The 16,934-nt window shown below is 45.5% G+C and overlaps 1 long non-coding RNA gene across 1 annotated transcript; it reads left to right on the forward strand.

Annotated features, from left to right (window-relative positions):
- The first annotated feature begins 11,533 nt into the window (after positions 1-11,533).
- On the forward strand, positions 11,534-15,373 carry LOC113013840 (uncharacterized). Its single transcript, XR_003270869.1, has 3 exons — positions 11,534-11,555; positions 11,836-11,895; positions 15,355-15,373. It is a non-coding gene; the product is annotated as an uncharacterized LOC113013840 (long non-coding RNA).
- Positions 15,374-16,934: the final 1,561 nt, after the last annotated feature.

Genomic DNA, 16,934 nt, shown 5'->3' on the forward strand with positions numbered 1-16,934 from the left:
CAAACCCTGATGCTATAAAAGTCTGTGTATGCTTTGATTAAGTCAAAGATCAATTGCTGTCTGTGGTGATCTTCCCACGCGTGTATTCATTAAAATCAGTTGTTTGACCAAGATCTTCTGGACCTGGTTGTTTGTACTCTCCTTCCTCAATTATGTGAACCTTAACAGTGCCCAGCACAAGTCCATCACAGCGTCCTGTGGCGGCACACATGGAGAACGTCGGTGCAACAAGGGAAGAAGAACAGAATAAAGTTACAGACGTATTTTTATCTCCAGAGCCAGGAACGATTCTAAACCAGGACACACGTGAACACTGGTGATCACGGCTCATCCGATCTTAATTTCACACTCAGGAAGCACAGACATCAGTGACGACTTTACTAATGCTGTCAGAGTAACAGTCAGTCTGCATGCACACCAAACAACAAAGGGCGTTCATCAAACTCATGACCTGACCGAGGTCGTTTCAGATTTCCAGCACACTGATGGGAAACTCTGGAAAAGGGACTGGATTTATGCCAGACAACACCAGCATCACTTGAACTATCTGCGTAACAGGAAGCGATAGTTACACGGTGGGTGAGTGGGAGCTGGAGCATCTACTAAGCAGACGGTTGGTGGTTCGATTCCTGGCTGCTCCAGGCCGTTCTCTGATGCATCCATCAGAGTGTGGGTAAAGTCAGTGTCCGGTCCCTGCTGTGACGCTCTCAGTCACCGCACAGACGTCTTTATAAATGCTGCTTCCTGTCGGCTAAAATAAAAGCTTCAGGTTTTTGTGTCATCAGAAATTTTGTTGTTTTCTTCAAATTTTGTGATATAATCCTGAGGTCACTACATACAGACGCTCGACACTTCCTGTGCGGCGGCGTCCTGCTGCATGTGCGTCCTGCTCGTCCTTCAGTAACGATGATTAGCATGATTATTAGTTTTTGCATCTCTGTGTGTGGAACAGAGTAAATGAAGAACTGAAGCGACGTCTCAGCACGACTCAGTTTAAAAAGCGCTTCAAAAGCACGTTTTTTGCAAAGTCCAGCGAGAAGGCGGAGCTCTGATCTGTTCTCACCACTGTTTTCACAACAGTGATGTTTATATATGTGTGGGTGCACAAGTATGTTCATATATATATACATCTATAAATATGTATATTTTTGGATTTGTTCCTGGGTTATAAAAATAATAATAATTAAACAAATTGTAATAAAGCACAAACAGGAAGAGAGAGTGTAGACGATGAGGGGCGGGGTTAAATAAGCTTATTCTTCTTCCTGTAAGTTACTCATAATTATGATTGTTGTGTTTTCCTTGTTTTTTCTCTGTTGTCGTTCTGCTGCTCTAACATGTTCAGAATAAAGATTCAGTATAAACCAGTGATATCTGATCGCGCTCTGCTGTCACAGAGTCTGTAGGTTGATTTTCACGAGCCGTCTCATTTCCACTCCTCTGTTCCCTTACGCTGTACACCCGACCCCCATCCACACCCACCCACCCATAGAGAGCCGGGGTCGGACAAAGAAGCTCTGCTCTCAGAATACCAAATATCTCCTGCACATCTGCCGCCCACACAATCATCTCTCCTCTGTATGCATTAAATCCAGAGTCGTCCCCTCAGTCACTTCCAGCTCCATGAAGAAGCGTCTGAGGATTGTCGGAGGTTTCTTTGAATGGCCCTGCCGAGCGGTCTCACTCCTTCTGAGCTGTGTTTAGATGTGAGAGAAAGAACTGGACTCGCATTGAGGCTGATTCTTTCTATCGCAGCTGGACTGTGTGCACTAACAGTCTGATGTAAAGGAAACAATTTTCCCCACAGCAGGTTTTTCCTCTCATTTTCTCTTTGTTAGTGAAGGTGAGCGGGAGGAAAACGCCCACACGCCGATGAACCGCTGCTGCTGTCAGAGCTCACAGTTTGCTTTCATATTCTTCTTTCTCTGTGAAGAAGGCAAACATCAGTGCTCAGACACTGTGGAACAGAGGACCTCCTGCTGAGGCCCGGCACTCGTCAAAGACAGAATAAAAACTGCTCGAGTCCCATTTAAATGTCCCATTTAAGACGTGGAATCACCATGACGACAAAGAAGAAGATGATGATGATGAAAGGATGAGCTGGCTCAGATGCAGAACCCAAGCTCTCAAGCTTCGGTAACAGCACTTTGATGCTGCCATGTTGGTTTTTGTCTCCAGAAGTGACCTTATATGGACAAGAGGGCGGGGCATGGAGTCATCAGCTAATGTTAGCCAGCTTGTGTGGCAAACTAAGGAACTTGAACTTCTTTAAGTTTCATGAAGATCTTTAACATCTCATCACAAAAGAAGCTTTTTGTTGCTTTCTTTCAAAGCTGCTGAGTCATCATCCAGATAAAATCCTTGTTTGAGATCCATGTGTTAGCACAGCAGCCATATGATTGGTCAGACAGTTGCCTTAACAGTGGTCTGAACGTAGGTCAGCTTTTACAAAAGAGCAGCTGATTGAGCTCCAGCACCACCAAACCAGTCTCCTGTGAGACAACACACGTGCCTCAAATTTGTGGAAACTCTGAGCTCATCACAGATTTTTGTAATGAAGGAGGGAGAGATGACTGAAGCACTGCTGGTGTGTGATCCTCGTCTCCTGCAGACAAAGCGAGCTCTGGCTGCTAAAGGATGGTGAGAGACTGCAGAAACCGTCCCTGTGAGTGGAAAGGTGACGGGATGGGTGGGACCAGGTTTGCGTGCTTTGCAGTCAGCGGTGCTGTGTCAGACTGAAGAGGATGGACATGATTACTACAGCTCATCACGTCTTCCTTCTAATCACTTTCAGCTCTGTTTCCTGCCAGCTAAATGAGATTATTTCACGGAGCGGCCACTTGTCCTCTCTCAGGCTCTGGCTCACCGTGAGGGACGTGTTAATCCGAGCGGTGCAGGCTTCATCTTCCTGCACGCGGCACAGACAAGACGCTGTCTCTTTAGCCTTTAGGCTTATTGAACATAGTTCATCTTCATTTGTATACAGTGCACCTCCATCTTTCTGGCGCTGTAAGATAAGATAAGACTTTATTGATCCCACAACGGGGAAATTTTTGCGTCACCTCAGCTCAGGTACAGATATCAGAAGGAAATACAAAAAAGCAATAAGTACAATCAGTGAAAAAAAGTAAGATAATACACTACATACAACAGTAGCACACAGTATGTGGTTATGGATATGGTTGGAAATATGGAAGACAAACTATATAGCTTGATATACCTATTGTACCACTACTATTCCTGTTTATGCACATGTACACACACATGTACACACACATGTATACACACATGTACACACACACATGTACACACACATGTACACACACACATGTACACACACATGTACACACACATGTACACACATGTACACACACATGTACACACACACATGTACACACACACACATGTACACACACATGTACACACATGTACACACACATGTACACACACACATGTACACACACACATGTACACACACATGTACACACACACATGTACACACACACATGTACACACACATGTACACACACATGTACACACATGTACACACACATGTACACACACACATGTACACACACACATGTACACACATGTACACACATGTGCACACACACACATGTACACACACATGTACACACACACACATGTACACACACACACATGTACACAGACATGTACACACACACATGTACACACACATGTACACACACACACATGTACACACACATGTACACACACACACATGTACACACACACACATGTACACAGACATGTACACACACACATGTACACACACATGTACACACATGTACACACACATGTACACACACACATGTACACACACATGTACACACACACATGTACACACACACACATGTACACAGACATGTACACACACACATGTACACACATGTACACACACATGTACACACACATGTACACACTAAATATACATATGTATAGATATACATACATATATACCTACACCTACGACTGCACAGCCACTAACAGCTCCAACATCATTGTGAAGTTTGCAGACGACACTACAGTGGTGGGTCTTATCACCAACGGTGATGAGACGGCTTACAGGGAGGAGGTCAGCGCCCTGACCCACTGGTGTCAAGACAACCATCCCACCCTCAACGTCGCAAAGACAAAGGAGTTGATAGTGGACTTCCGGAGGTGCAGAGAAGTACACACCTCCATCACCATCAACGGCGCTGCTGTGGAGAGAGTGAGCAGCTTCCGGTTCCTTGGTGTACATCTGGCTGAGGATCTTACGTGGTCAGTACACACAAACAAAACAGTGAAGAAGGCGCAGCAGCGCCTCTTCTTTCTCAGGAGACTGAAAAGATTCGGCATGAGCCCCCGCATCCTCAGGACCTTCTATCACTCTGCCATTGAGAGCATCCTCACTGGATGCATCACCACCTGGTATGGCAACAGCACCGCCTACAACTGCAAAGCTCTCCAGCGAGTAGTGCGGTGCTCTGAACGGATAATTGGAGGTGAGCTTCCCTCCCTCCAAGACATCTACAGGAAGCGCTGCCTGAGGAAAGCGGGGAGGATCATCAAGGACTCCAGTCACCCCAGCCATAAACTGTTCAGACTGCTTCCATCAGGAAGGAGGTTCTGCAGCATCCGGTCCCGTACCAGCAGACTGAGAGACAGCTTCTTCCATCAGGCCATCAGACTGCTGAACACGTCATAGACACCTCAGCTTCACTACTGGAACTTCAACATTATGCACTCCACACTGTACAGTAATGCCACTGTTTTGCACATGTCTCAACTCTGTATATTTTTATATATTTTATTTATTGTTTACTCTATTTAATTTGTAAAATATGTGTACACACACACACACACACACACACACACGTTATCGGGGCCTGGAGCCTGGGGCTCGTTCGGGCCACTTCGGAGGTGGGGTGCCCCCGGCCTCTCGGCCTGGGGCTCGGTCACTCAGGCACAGCTGGCTGCCGGCGGAGCTCACGGGCGCGTCACTGCAACTCCCCCTGGCTTCTGCTCCGCGGCTGCTGAGTGAGCCCTCATCTGGGACTCTCCTCAGCTCTTTCTGGGACAGTGGCGCGGCTGCCCCTCTGTTGGTCTTCCTTGGTCTCTTGTGTTCTGGGGGCCTCTGGATGTCTGGAGTTTTGATCTCCTCCATACCTGCTTCATGCCCTGGAGGACGGGGCTGTGGCCCCCCCACACCCTCTAGCAGATTATTACATGAAGGAACCTTTGGAATGCAAGCATGCTGATCCACACAGGTATGCACACAGGTGTACACACGGGTATTCACAGACGCGGACTACAGCTTTCTTGGCTGCTGCCTCAAAGCACATTGTGTGCTGTCTATCTTGCTGCACAATATCGTTTATTATTTAGTATCTACTGATATCTACTGCTAGCTAGTTTATTGTGATGGTGCCGTTTTTTTTATTATGTTGCTCTTTGTTGTTTGCTTTCTCTTCTGTTTTTTTCTCCATACAGGTGACCCAGGAGTTTTGTTTTTTGTTTTTTTGTTTTTTCTTTCTTCCCCTCCTTCTCACCGTCTCTTCTCCCCTTTGGTTTTCTTTCTCTCCCTCTCTTTCTTTCATTCTTTCTCCCTGTCCTATCCCCCTGTCATGTCTGTCCCGTTTGTAGCAACTGAAAATAAAATAAATTCATAATTATAAAGGTCAATCAAATGGACCAATATGGCAAGGCCATGATGATCCACTTGGTAAAATAAATCCGCTTGGCATCTTTCTTGGCCTTAAGACAACAGTTCTGATGGCTAAAGATCCAAACGGGACACAAAAAAAAAAAAAAAAAAAAAGGAAAGTGTGCAGGATTTAAAATTTTACTGCACTTCATGAACTTAATGTGAAAGTTTCAATCAAGCAACATCCCGCTGCCCGCCTCTCTGCTCATAAGCAGACTAATAACATCCAGAATTATCGGCTCTGTGCATGTGGGAGGCATTACTGCTCATCAGCACACAGACAGAGAGCTGCTCGCTGGAATAAATCAGCTGCTCTTATGTCAAAGGACGCACATTAAACCTGTGTGTGTGTGTGTGTGTGTGTGTGTGTGTGTGTGTGTGTGTGTGTGTGTGTGTGTGTGTGTGTGTGTGTGTGTGTGTGTGTGTGTGTGTGTTGTGGAGATACAGAAATTGTTTTATTGCTGCCATATAATCTGCATCATTATAACTGCATTAATAACATTCTTTACAGCATTATTCCATTTAATAATATGTCTCACAGTATTGATACTGCATTAAAGTTGTAGATTGAAGATGTCCATTTGAGGATCCTTCCATTATGTTAACTTTTATTACAAGTACGGTCAATAAGTCAGTAATTTCTTGTGTTATAGAAAAGAGAAGTTCTATGTCTGCTTATAGCCATTAAAGATGTACAAGATGTACGATTAACTGTGACTAATGTCTGGAACCTATTTTAATCTGTCATTGACGCCATGGGGGGGCGTGTACCCCACTGCTTTATAAGTGTCCACAACATGTATTTTGGTCAGAGGACACATGCTGATGTTTTCTCCGGGCTGTTAATAAACTCACCGTTTGATTGCACTTTTCTGGGGCCTCCGTGGTTTGTGACACTGCTCTACATTGATCGATTTCGCGACAGTGTGTGTGTGTGTCTGTGCACGTGCTTCCACCTGAACACCACACTCTGGTCCTCACAGTGACCTTTGTAAGAGTTCACACTGATGTCACTGCTGGCATCACAGGGAAACTTGGATCATTTATTCTGAGCACTGAGATCCACGACTCCTCTGTGGGACATTCATGGCTTTAAAAGTTTAAACAAGTTCAGACTTCCATGATAATATCAACTTTAAACCCTAATCTAGTTCAAGCAGGTGAGTTCTAACAGCATCCTCCCCAGTACAGGTGTTATGGAGGAGGAGCTTATCCACAGAGACCAAACAGTCTGCGCATCAGGCTGTAAACATGGGAGTCTATGGGACCGACTCACTGCTGCCCCTGCTAGACGGCAGAGGAAGGTTGAACACACGCTGATACGGTTGAAGCACTTTTGTGATTGTAACACAGGACCCACACACACACTGGTTAATGCTTAGACTGTCTTTTATTGAGAAATAATCTTTTTGGAGCCCGCCTCGGACGCAGCCGCTCCGACTCTCTCCCAGCATCATCTGCTCCTTCTCATTGTGGACACACATAAGACACATCTCCCTCATTAAAACAGTCCCGTACACTCCCTCCCCGCCTCCGTGCCGCCCAGAGAGCTCACTGTGTCACCCCTCCTCTGCAGCAGGCCAGCAAACCACGCCCCCGCCACAGTGATGGTGTGTAACTGTCCACTTTTGGGATGTGTCACTCTTGGACTGACGTCAGAGCGAAGAGTTCCCGGATGAAGCGTGGGACTCATGTTTGTGGTCTCCTGCCAGCATCGCAGCTCTTAGTAAAGTAAAAACCTCTCATGTCAGCAGCGTGTGGCCCTGTCACACCTGTCTGTGGGTGTTTGCTGTACCACCTGACACCAGAGCCTCTGCTGGACCTTTGGCAGACTTGCCATGTCTAATGAGCCTCTGCATGCACCGTGGTCCTGATGCTTTTTAATGAGCCCACCTGTGACGATGAGACTTTTAGCTCTGACTGAAAGCATCAGGAGTCCTTTGGCAGCTTTATTACTCCAGCTCCTTCTACAGGAGTTCGTGCTTTCTCAACCTTTGCAAATTTCCCCATCAGAGCCCCTCACAGTCTGCCGGATTCTCTCTCAGACACTCTTAGACTTGCAGGATTAAACCGGTCACACATCAAATTAAACATGAAGGGGTGCTAAGCACTCTTCAAGGCTAATAGTCTGCACTTTGATTTCAAAAAAGACGATTGAATTTGGGGCGATCTGAAGGCTCTTTGTTTTACTGACAGCTACCAGATAGCAGCAGAGGTTTGGCCCAGCGCTGCCTCAGGTTGTCTGCTAGCTCATTCATAGTTAATGATGATCTCCTTCCTCCCCACATGGACTCAGAGGACTCCCATCAAAGACTTTTGACTGTAAATATTTCCGAGTGTGCGTTCGGCCTTTGTTTACAGTGCGTGTCCCAGTTCTCTGGGTTCATCAGTCTTCACACCAGAACGCCTCGTTCATTTCTCAGCTGCTTTCATCACGTGAAAAATAAATCAAGCAGAGGGAGCAGGTGAAGCTAACCGACGCCTATGAGGCAAAGGGAGTCTATAACAAGAAATCAAAGTGTTTCAGCTTCCACAGCAGGAGGGCTTATCAAGAAGCTGATTTCAATGAAACTGTGCGTCTGCAGGGCTGAGAGCCAAAGACCATCGAGTCTGATCGGTGACGCTGAAGCAGACCAGAATGACTGATGCTCTGCAGGCGTCTTCATCACGTTGATCCTGCACATGTGTTCAGATTCACAGTCAGAAACAAACCTGACACCTCAGAGAAACCAACATTTTTATACACATCACACGCTTTTTATTGTTGATGAAAATAAAACAGGATTTCTGGGAAACAAGGAAAGGATGATTTTAATAACATGTTAGCTGCAGGGTTTGTAGAAAGTGGATTTACCTCATGAATATCATTATTTCATATGATGACAAGACAAATAAAGTCCAAAGGAACAATCTGCTCCTCGTGTTGACCCCACAGTAATCCACAAGCCAACGGACAAGACAATCAAAAAACATCTCAAACACTTTTCGTGTTTTGGAGTCAGACACATGAATTCACAAAGTGTCTCCAACGCTTCAGGTTATATGTTCTCCTCTCTGAAGGATGAAACATCTGCCCTCACAGTTCTTTTGGGGAGATCTTCCAGGATAATGTTGGGGCAGAGAGGGGGTGTGTCCTGTAGTCCTCGTGTGAGAGTCACTTCCTCTTTGCTCCGCAGGCCTACAAACACCTGGAGCTTCAGCCCAGCCCGTCATCAGGTAAGTCTCAGGGTGGGGAGATGATGTCATCAGAGGAGGGGGTTAAACTGTTTTTGTGCTTGTTTAACGGTTGGGTGGGGGGGGGGGGGGGGGCACACCAATCTGCTGACGTGTTGCTGATGAAGGCTCATACGGAGTCATCGTCACTCGAACAGGCCGGCCACACCAGCGTCTGCTTTCCTCTCATCAGTCTCTGGGTGAATCCTTCCCTGACAGCCCACGGCTTTTCTTCCTTTCCTTCAGCTCTCACCTCTTCATCTGCTTCTGTGTCCTCCTCTTCCTCCTTGTCACACAACTCAAGCAGACTTCTCCTCCCTCCTGTCCTCACTCAGTCCTCACACTTCCCTCCGTCCTCTCTGTGCTTCGAGATGCTGAAAGAACCTCACGCGCATTGATGTTGCATTGCTGTTGGTTGTTTGCAGGTTCTGTTCCTGCCTGCTGAGCCTCATGACCAGGTCAGCTCAGGAATCTCTGCTCCATTATTGTCTGTGGTGATAAGAGCAAGTTGGGGCACAAACATGTGTCTTCCTGTGAGGGTGATCACAGCAGCAGGAGGCCGTTCTGATTCTCCTCCCACTCTCTCTATCAGCTTCTGCATCACAACAACATCAGCCACGGTCAGTCTCCTTCCTCCTCTCCTCCTTTTCCTCACCTGCCTCTTGCATCCTTCCAGCTTTGTTCTGTTTTATTGCTGTTCTTTAGTTACTGTTGCTGCTGCTCACAAATATCCCTGTGCTGTAACAGTAAGGCTCCTCACCTCCGCATCATTCAATCTCCTGAACATTCAGCATTTCCTGCTGTCAATTATAATCTCACGTTTAAAAGAACATCAGATTATAATTATAAAAAATATTTTTCATAACTCTTATTTTTTTCAGATAGATGTCATGGCTGAACTACTGATCTGATCAGTGGAGGAAACGGAGAAGAATGTGTGTGTGTGTGTGTGTGTGTGTGTGTGTGTGTGTGTGTGTGTGTGTGTGTGTGTGTGTGTGTGTGTGTGTGTGTGTGTGTGTGTGTGGAGGAGGTATTCTAACCAGAAGCTTGGGAGCTCAGCTAGCTCGGTTGGACGGCTCCGCTCTGTTAGCATATCTGGTGTTACTGAGAGAGGATGTGCGCAGCCTGGTGAGAGCTTAACCCGAGGAGAGAGAAGCAGGTTTATGACTGAACGTTCACTTTAACTTCAGCTCACCAGTGTCTCAGTCTAAAGAGCATCAATCAATCCATCCACCCATCCATCCCTCCATCCATCCATGTATCCATCCATCCACCCATCCATCCCTCCATCCATCCAGGTATCAATCCATCCATCCATCCATCCATCCATCCAGGTATCAATCCATCCACCCATCCATCCATCCATCCATGTATCCAATCATCCACCCATCCATCCCTCCATCCATCCAGGTATCAATCCATCCACCCATCCATCCCTCCATCCATCCAGGTATCAATCCATCCACCCATCCATCCATCCATCCATCCATCCATCCATCCATCCATCCATGTATCCATCCATGTATCCATTCATCCACCCATCCATGTACAGTATCCATCCATCCATCCATCCATGTATCCATCCATCCCTCCATCCATCCATGTATCCATCCATCCCTCCATCCATCCATGTATCAATCCATCCACCCATCCATGTACAGTATCCATCCATCCATCCATCCATCCATGTATCCATCCATCCACCCATCCATCCATCCATGTATCCATCCATCCATCCATGCATCCATCCATGTATCCGTCCATCCATCCATCCATGCATCCATCCATGTATCCATCCATGTATCCATCCATCCATCCATCCATCCATGCATCCATGTATCCATCCATCCATCCATGCATCCATCCATGTATCCGTCCATCCATCCATCCATCCATGCATCCATCCATCCATGTATCCATCCATGTATCCATCCATCCATCCATCCATCCATCCATCCATGCATCCATGTATCCATCCATCCATCCATGCATCCATCCATGTATCCATCCATCCATGCATCCATCCATGTATCCGTCCATCCATCCATCCATCCATCCATGCATGCATCCATGTATCCATCCATCCATCCATGCATCCATCCATGTATCCGTCCATCCATCCATCATCCATGTATCCATCCATCCATCCATGCATCCATCCATGTATCCATCCATCCATGCATCCATCCATGTATCCGTCCATCCATCCATCCATCCATCCATCCATGCATCCATGTATCCATCCATCCATCCATGCATCCATCCATGTATCCGTCCATCCATCCATCCATCCATGCATCCATCCATCCATGTATCCATCCATGTATCCGTCCATCCATCCATCCATCCATGCATCCATGTATCCATCCATCCATCCATGCATCCATCCATGTATCCGTCCATCCATCCATCATCCATGCATCCATCCATCCATCCATCTGTAACATATGTGTTAAATACTTGTGAATTTCACCCAAAACACATTTGTTTTGGATTAAATATGTCATTTTTGCATCTCAATCTCCTACCTGTGTGATCTGAGTCTGTCTCCGTTCGTGTGTGTGTGTGCGCTGCGTGGTGACGTAGGCGCGTGCATGTGTGGCGGTCACAGGTCCTTTCAGCATGGCCGGAGGTAAGTCACTGCCACGTTGCTATCAGCTAATTAAAGTTTGTTCCAATCCCAAGCTGCAATGTGAATACAGCCGAACCGCCGCGTTTTTGTTTGTTATTAAGAGACTCATTCGGGATACGTTTTGTGGAGGGCGGAGTTCACTAATATACGCTTATAATGAGTTTTAGCCGAGAACGCAGCTGAAATGCTAGCATGGCAAGTTAGCCTGATCGCTAGAGGCTTGTGAGCGTACTCGCGGCAGTCTTTTTTTAACAGCATGCACTCTTTTTTCCTTCCTCAGGAGAGGTGTACTGGCAGTCGCGTGACACACACAGATCAGACACATATTTCTGTGTTGCAGGTATGGAGATGTTCTCATGTTTTGTATGTAGCCCTGGCTATATAAGTAGCTCATTATTTAAATGTGTTCATTAATATTGATAGTTAATTGCAAATGTTTAATGTGTTCAAGAATGTATACAAATGCCTGCAAAGTATGTGATGTGTGTCAGTTAAATGTACAACCTTTTTATTTGTATTTTGAGGTTTGTCATTATTTTTGATATGGTATTGATATGTACTACAGCTCCAGTGAACCCTGAAGTAGTCTCAGGTAGAGGGGTGGGAGTAAGTGGGGAGCCGTGTGCACTCTGCAGGAAGCGAGAGAGACGAGAGCTGAACAGTGTCGAGTGAACGCAGAGTTCTTAGAAGGGCGACAGACGCATTTTCGGGTTGACGGATAGTTAACTGGAGTCGAGAACTGTTGTACCCTACTGTTATTGTGTAAAACGGGCTAACTGCTAACCGCGATTAGCCACTAGCACAACTGCTAACATAGCCGCTATCGTAGCCTAGCATATTCGCTAAACTCTTTGGTCGTGTCCAAATTCATGGGCTGCATCCTCCTGAGGCCGCATTTGTAGACCGATTACGTCACAGCAACGCACCGAAGGCTGTCCCAATTCGTCGACTCCTTCAAATGCGGCCGACAAATGCGTCCTTCATTTCCCCGAATTTGAAGGATGGGTCGGGTGTGTCCTTCGTGGCCCACCATATCCCAGAATTCATAGCGCGGCCCAGCCAAACTCCAGTTTCCAGCAATGGCGGCCGCTACTAAGTTTTAAAATTACTCTTACTAATGTTTCTGGGTCACAAAATAAACTTTGAACATATTTTCAGGCGAGAAAGTAGTTGTGTAAACTTCAAATATCTGCTTGGTTTATCAAGATATCGCATATTTGCAAAAGTGCTTCGACGTTTTCGGAGACGTCTGCTACCCACCAGCTCGACAGCTAGCCGGGAGCTCGAGGGTTACTGATGCGGCCGAGAACGGCACAACTCCCGGCACATCATTTTCAGATCATCGCGGAGTTTCGCTGCTCGGGTTAAACGTAATATATAAGTCACTTAGACAACCTAAAAATGTTATTGTTGGGCTTTTTTCAGTGTTTTATTTGTTCGTGAGTAAATCGGTTTGGCTGAGATTAAAGTTATTAGATTAGATTAGATAAAATAAAACTTTATTAATCCCCCGGGTTGGTTCCTCCTTGGTTTTTACACAGCTGACTAAACGTCAAACAGAAACCTGATTAAACATAAGTATGAGACAGTCGAGAATTTACACCAGTGTCCTGTTATATTTTAGATAGCAAGGAGCAGACGGCTGAGTTTATTAAACTCCACCGAGACAGCGGCGACGCTAATCTGAAGGCTAGACCGTCCAATTTCACGGCGGTTTACTTCTGGCCTACCCGACCTTCTGAGGACCCGGCCCACGTAGACCGCGAAGGCCGGGTCCTAGGGAAGATGCAGCCCATGAATTTGGACACGACCTTTGTCACTACCCGATCCGTACCGGAAACCCGATCGGTACCCCGCATGCACAAATCTTACGTCACTTCCTCTCTTTGCCAACATTGCGACATTCAATATATTTGAATGATACGGTTAGCGCCCAGTTAGCTCCTAGCATTTCTCAACAGCCCTGCCTCCTTTTCGACTGCCCGGGACATTTAAACAATGGATAATCCGTATACAAAGAAATTCATGCTTTTCTCCTCAACAGAGAGCGTCCCCCGATTGAGCAACAGCGCCGTAAAATAAGAAGAATGGCACCTAATTACAGAGTTAATAATACAGACTTTGTAATATCTCACGTGTAGATTCATCAGCCAGATGAAGTGTTTACTGACAATTGACAGTGATAGCGCACATCATCATCACTATTCCAACAATCCTCTCCTCACAGACAAGCATAAACACACTCGACTATCGCTAAATCAGATTTAACACACGTTTGTAATGACGCTAATTCAGTTTATAATAGGCTTTATTCGCTCGGTCAGCAGGTGGCGGTATCCTCGTACACTGGGGAGTACACTGCCATTAAACGAACAGAAGAAGAAGAAAACATCTGCACATGCGCGGTACGGATCGGGTAGACCCGATTTGTACGGTTAGACTTTGCACATGCGCAGTAAGGATCGAGAGTCCTGATCTGTCACTATCTTTTTATTTTTCGTTTTTGTCTACATTATATTAAATGTTTCATTATTGCAAACATTTTAAGAGATACTTGTTATTCTTAACATCTTAACAGATACTCTGACCCATAACTATCGTAAAACGCTACGACCGGAAGTAGACACCTTTCACGCATGCGGGGTACGGATCAGGTTTCCGGTACGGATCGGGTAGTGACACTCTTGTTCTGCTCTGTTTTTATTTATTAAGCTAATGCTAAGATTGAATGTTATCGCATGTGAACTGGCATTTAGCGGGGTTGTGTGATTCAGTAGGAGGAGACGGACGTCTTGCTGGCGTGTCAGAGAGGTCCCGTCTGCTGGTGTGCTGAAGTTATGTGTTCACGTGGGAGCACGTGGAAAGGACGACTGTGAGTGCTGCTGCCGCGGCCTGCTGGTAGCCGTGACCCAGTTTCCCCGCTATCCCCGTGAACTGCCTGGAGGTGTGAGTACTGTTGTTTGCACGTGCTTTTTATTTTTACTGCTTGGCAACAAGTGAAGCGACCATATTGTTTTAGGTCCCAACGCACCCTAGCCACGACTCAGGCCTGCAACGAGGGGTTTGCTAGCAGAAAGACTGTAGCACTTGAGGTGTGTGTGTGTTGGTGAGAGTGCGTGTGGGCCCACAATATTATTTGATTATTTTGTTTCTGTTGAGGTAGATGGCTTACCATTGTTTAACAAACTTTATTGATTTTACTTATTTTCTTTTGTGTTGTTAATTAAGCATTCACTAAAGTGGAGTTAACTTTATAATTAACCTGCTTGTGTGTGATTTATTTCCATATAGCGTAGTTTTATTGCATATATTATACCATAAGCATTAAAAAGGGAGTATCAATAGGAAAGTAACAACAGGAAGCCAGGGCCCCTCTCAATAGAACGTGGGACGGGTGTTACATGGAGATGCAGTCTTTCATTCATTGTTTTTATAAGTACAGTGTTGTACTGCCTGTTAGATGGCGGTTATTAATATAATTGTACTGAAGTATAATGTTTGAACTATAAGTACCAGAATATTGGGTCCTGGTTATTGAATTGTATTTATCTGACTGTTTATTTGTTTTTGAATTATTTTGTTTATTGTTCTTATAAGTTGTTTTTGATTTTTCAGTGACATATTATTTATTTTGTGCTTTTTGTTTTTGAGAGCTTAAGTTAATTTGTTGTATTTGATTCATTATATTATTGTAGTGTTAATGAAGCTGCAGGCACAGCTCCTTTCAGCATGGCCGGAGGAGAGGTGTACTGGCAGTTGCGTGACACACACAGATCAGACACATATTTCTGTGTTGCAGATGTGCAGTAAAGAGCCAAAGACCCAGTACTGTCTCCTGCCTCTTACTTTCACGCCAGAACACAACGCAAGAACAACAGGCGTAACACATGAACGGGTTACACATCCATCCATCCATGGATTCATTTTCTTTTGCTTATCCCAGTCCCATAGCATCAAATACTTTGAGGAGTTCCGTTCCATGCTGCGGTGTCGGGGCCTTGATATAGTGATGAATGGAAATACTGAGACAGGTAGCTCACACTAAACTAACACTAAATTGGAAAGATTTAGACGCCAGGTACACAGGCCCTCTGAAATGTGTTAGCAGGAAAACGCAGTAATAAATCCCTTTAATGGAAAATCTGTGAGGATTAAATGTAACCTTTCTTAACCTGACCTACTTCTGTAACCACCCACAGTGAAACAGTCTGACTGAGTGTGTCTCAACAACACAGCCACAGAAAACATGATAAGACGTGTGTTTTTTCACAGCGCCAACAGTGGCAGCTGTGGAGGGAGAGGCATTTTATTGATGGCTGCTCGCATGTGTGAAAATAAAGCCCTGAAAGACAATCTCTTTGTGGTGGAAATTTCCTCTAATAAAGAATCCATAGGCTGCTTATTTAGAAACCTGAGATGGAGTCACTGTAGATTTACTTCCCTCCCGCCAATGTAACTAATTAAACTAACATGTCAGAATTAATTTGAGCATTTTGTCCTTTCCTCGGCTCGCTTTTACATCTCTCATTATTTCTTGCTTCTCCTCATGTCTCATTCATCGTCGCTTCTCTCTCTTTCTCTCTGTCTCTTTCTGTCCAGATATAATAGGATGTCACGTTTTTCTCTTCTTCTGCTCGCTCATTATAAAAACATTGGCTGCCCCACTGACTCCAGCCTGTTTGTAAAGCCCTTGTTATTAAATCCCAAACCAGGGAAGGAAATGCATCAGCAGGGCCCACAGCGTCCTCTTCATTACTGCCAAACCTGCCGAGAGGACGGAGGGAAACGAGGAGGGAGGTGAGGAGAGCCGGGATGAATAAACCAACAGGACAGGAACCAAGAAGAGCTGGCTGGCATTGAGAATATGCACACTGATGTTTGTGGACATCCACAGCATCACAGTGAAATGTTCAAGGACCCAAACTGTTCGGTTAAGTTAAACAACTTCCTGTTCTACATTGTTCTCCATGTTTAAAAGCTGAAAGACAGAAGAGTTCCTTGACGTGTGATCCATGAAACTAAAAAGAGCAGGTAGAAATAATTATTCTAGCCATTTACCTCCTTTACTGATGCTGCACCGCTGGAGGCTGAACACTGCCAAGGAGTCATCTTCTGTGGTGGCCATGTCGACTAATGATGGATAATTATTGTGCAGTTAACCCTGAAAACTCCAGTCAGAGATGGTGACACTGTGGAAACTTCTCATGGCTCTCCAGATGTCTCCTTCCAGCTGTCTGGCTTCTTCCCTCAGTACAACCGACCCTTCAGTGTCCTCCAGTATTAACGTCCTAATTATTTCAGTGCATATGCCTCTCTGAGCCCACTCCACAAAGAAAAGATCGTATTGAAAAAGACCAGATAAAATTAATTGATCTCTGA

The sequence above is a fragment of the Astatotilapia calliptera genome, chromosome 20 (assembly GCF_900246225.1).
Source record: "Astatotilapia calliptera chromosome 20, fAstCal1.2, whole genome shotgun sequence".
NCBI lineage: Eukaryota > Metazoa > Chordata > Actinopteri > Cichliformes > Cichlidae > Astatotilapia > Astatotilapia calliptera.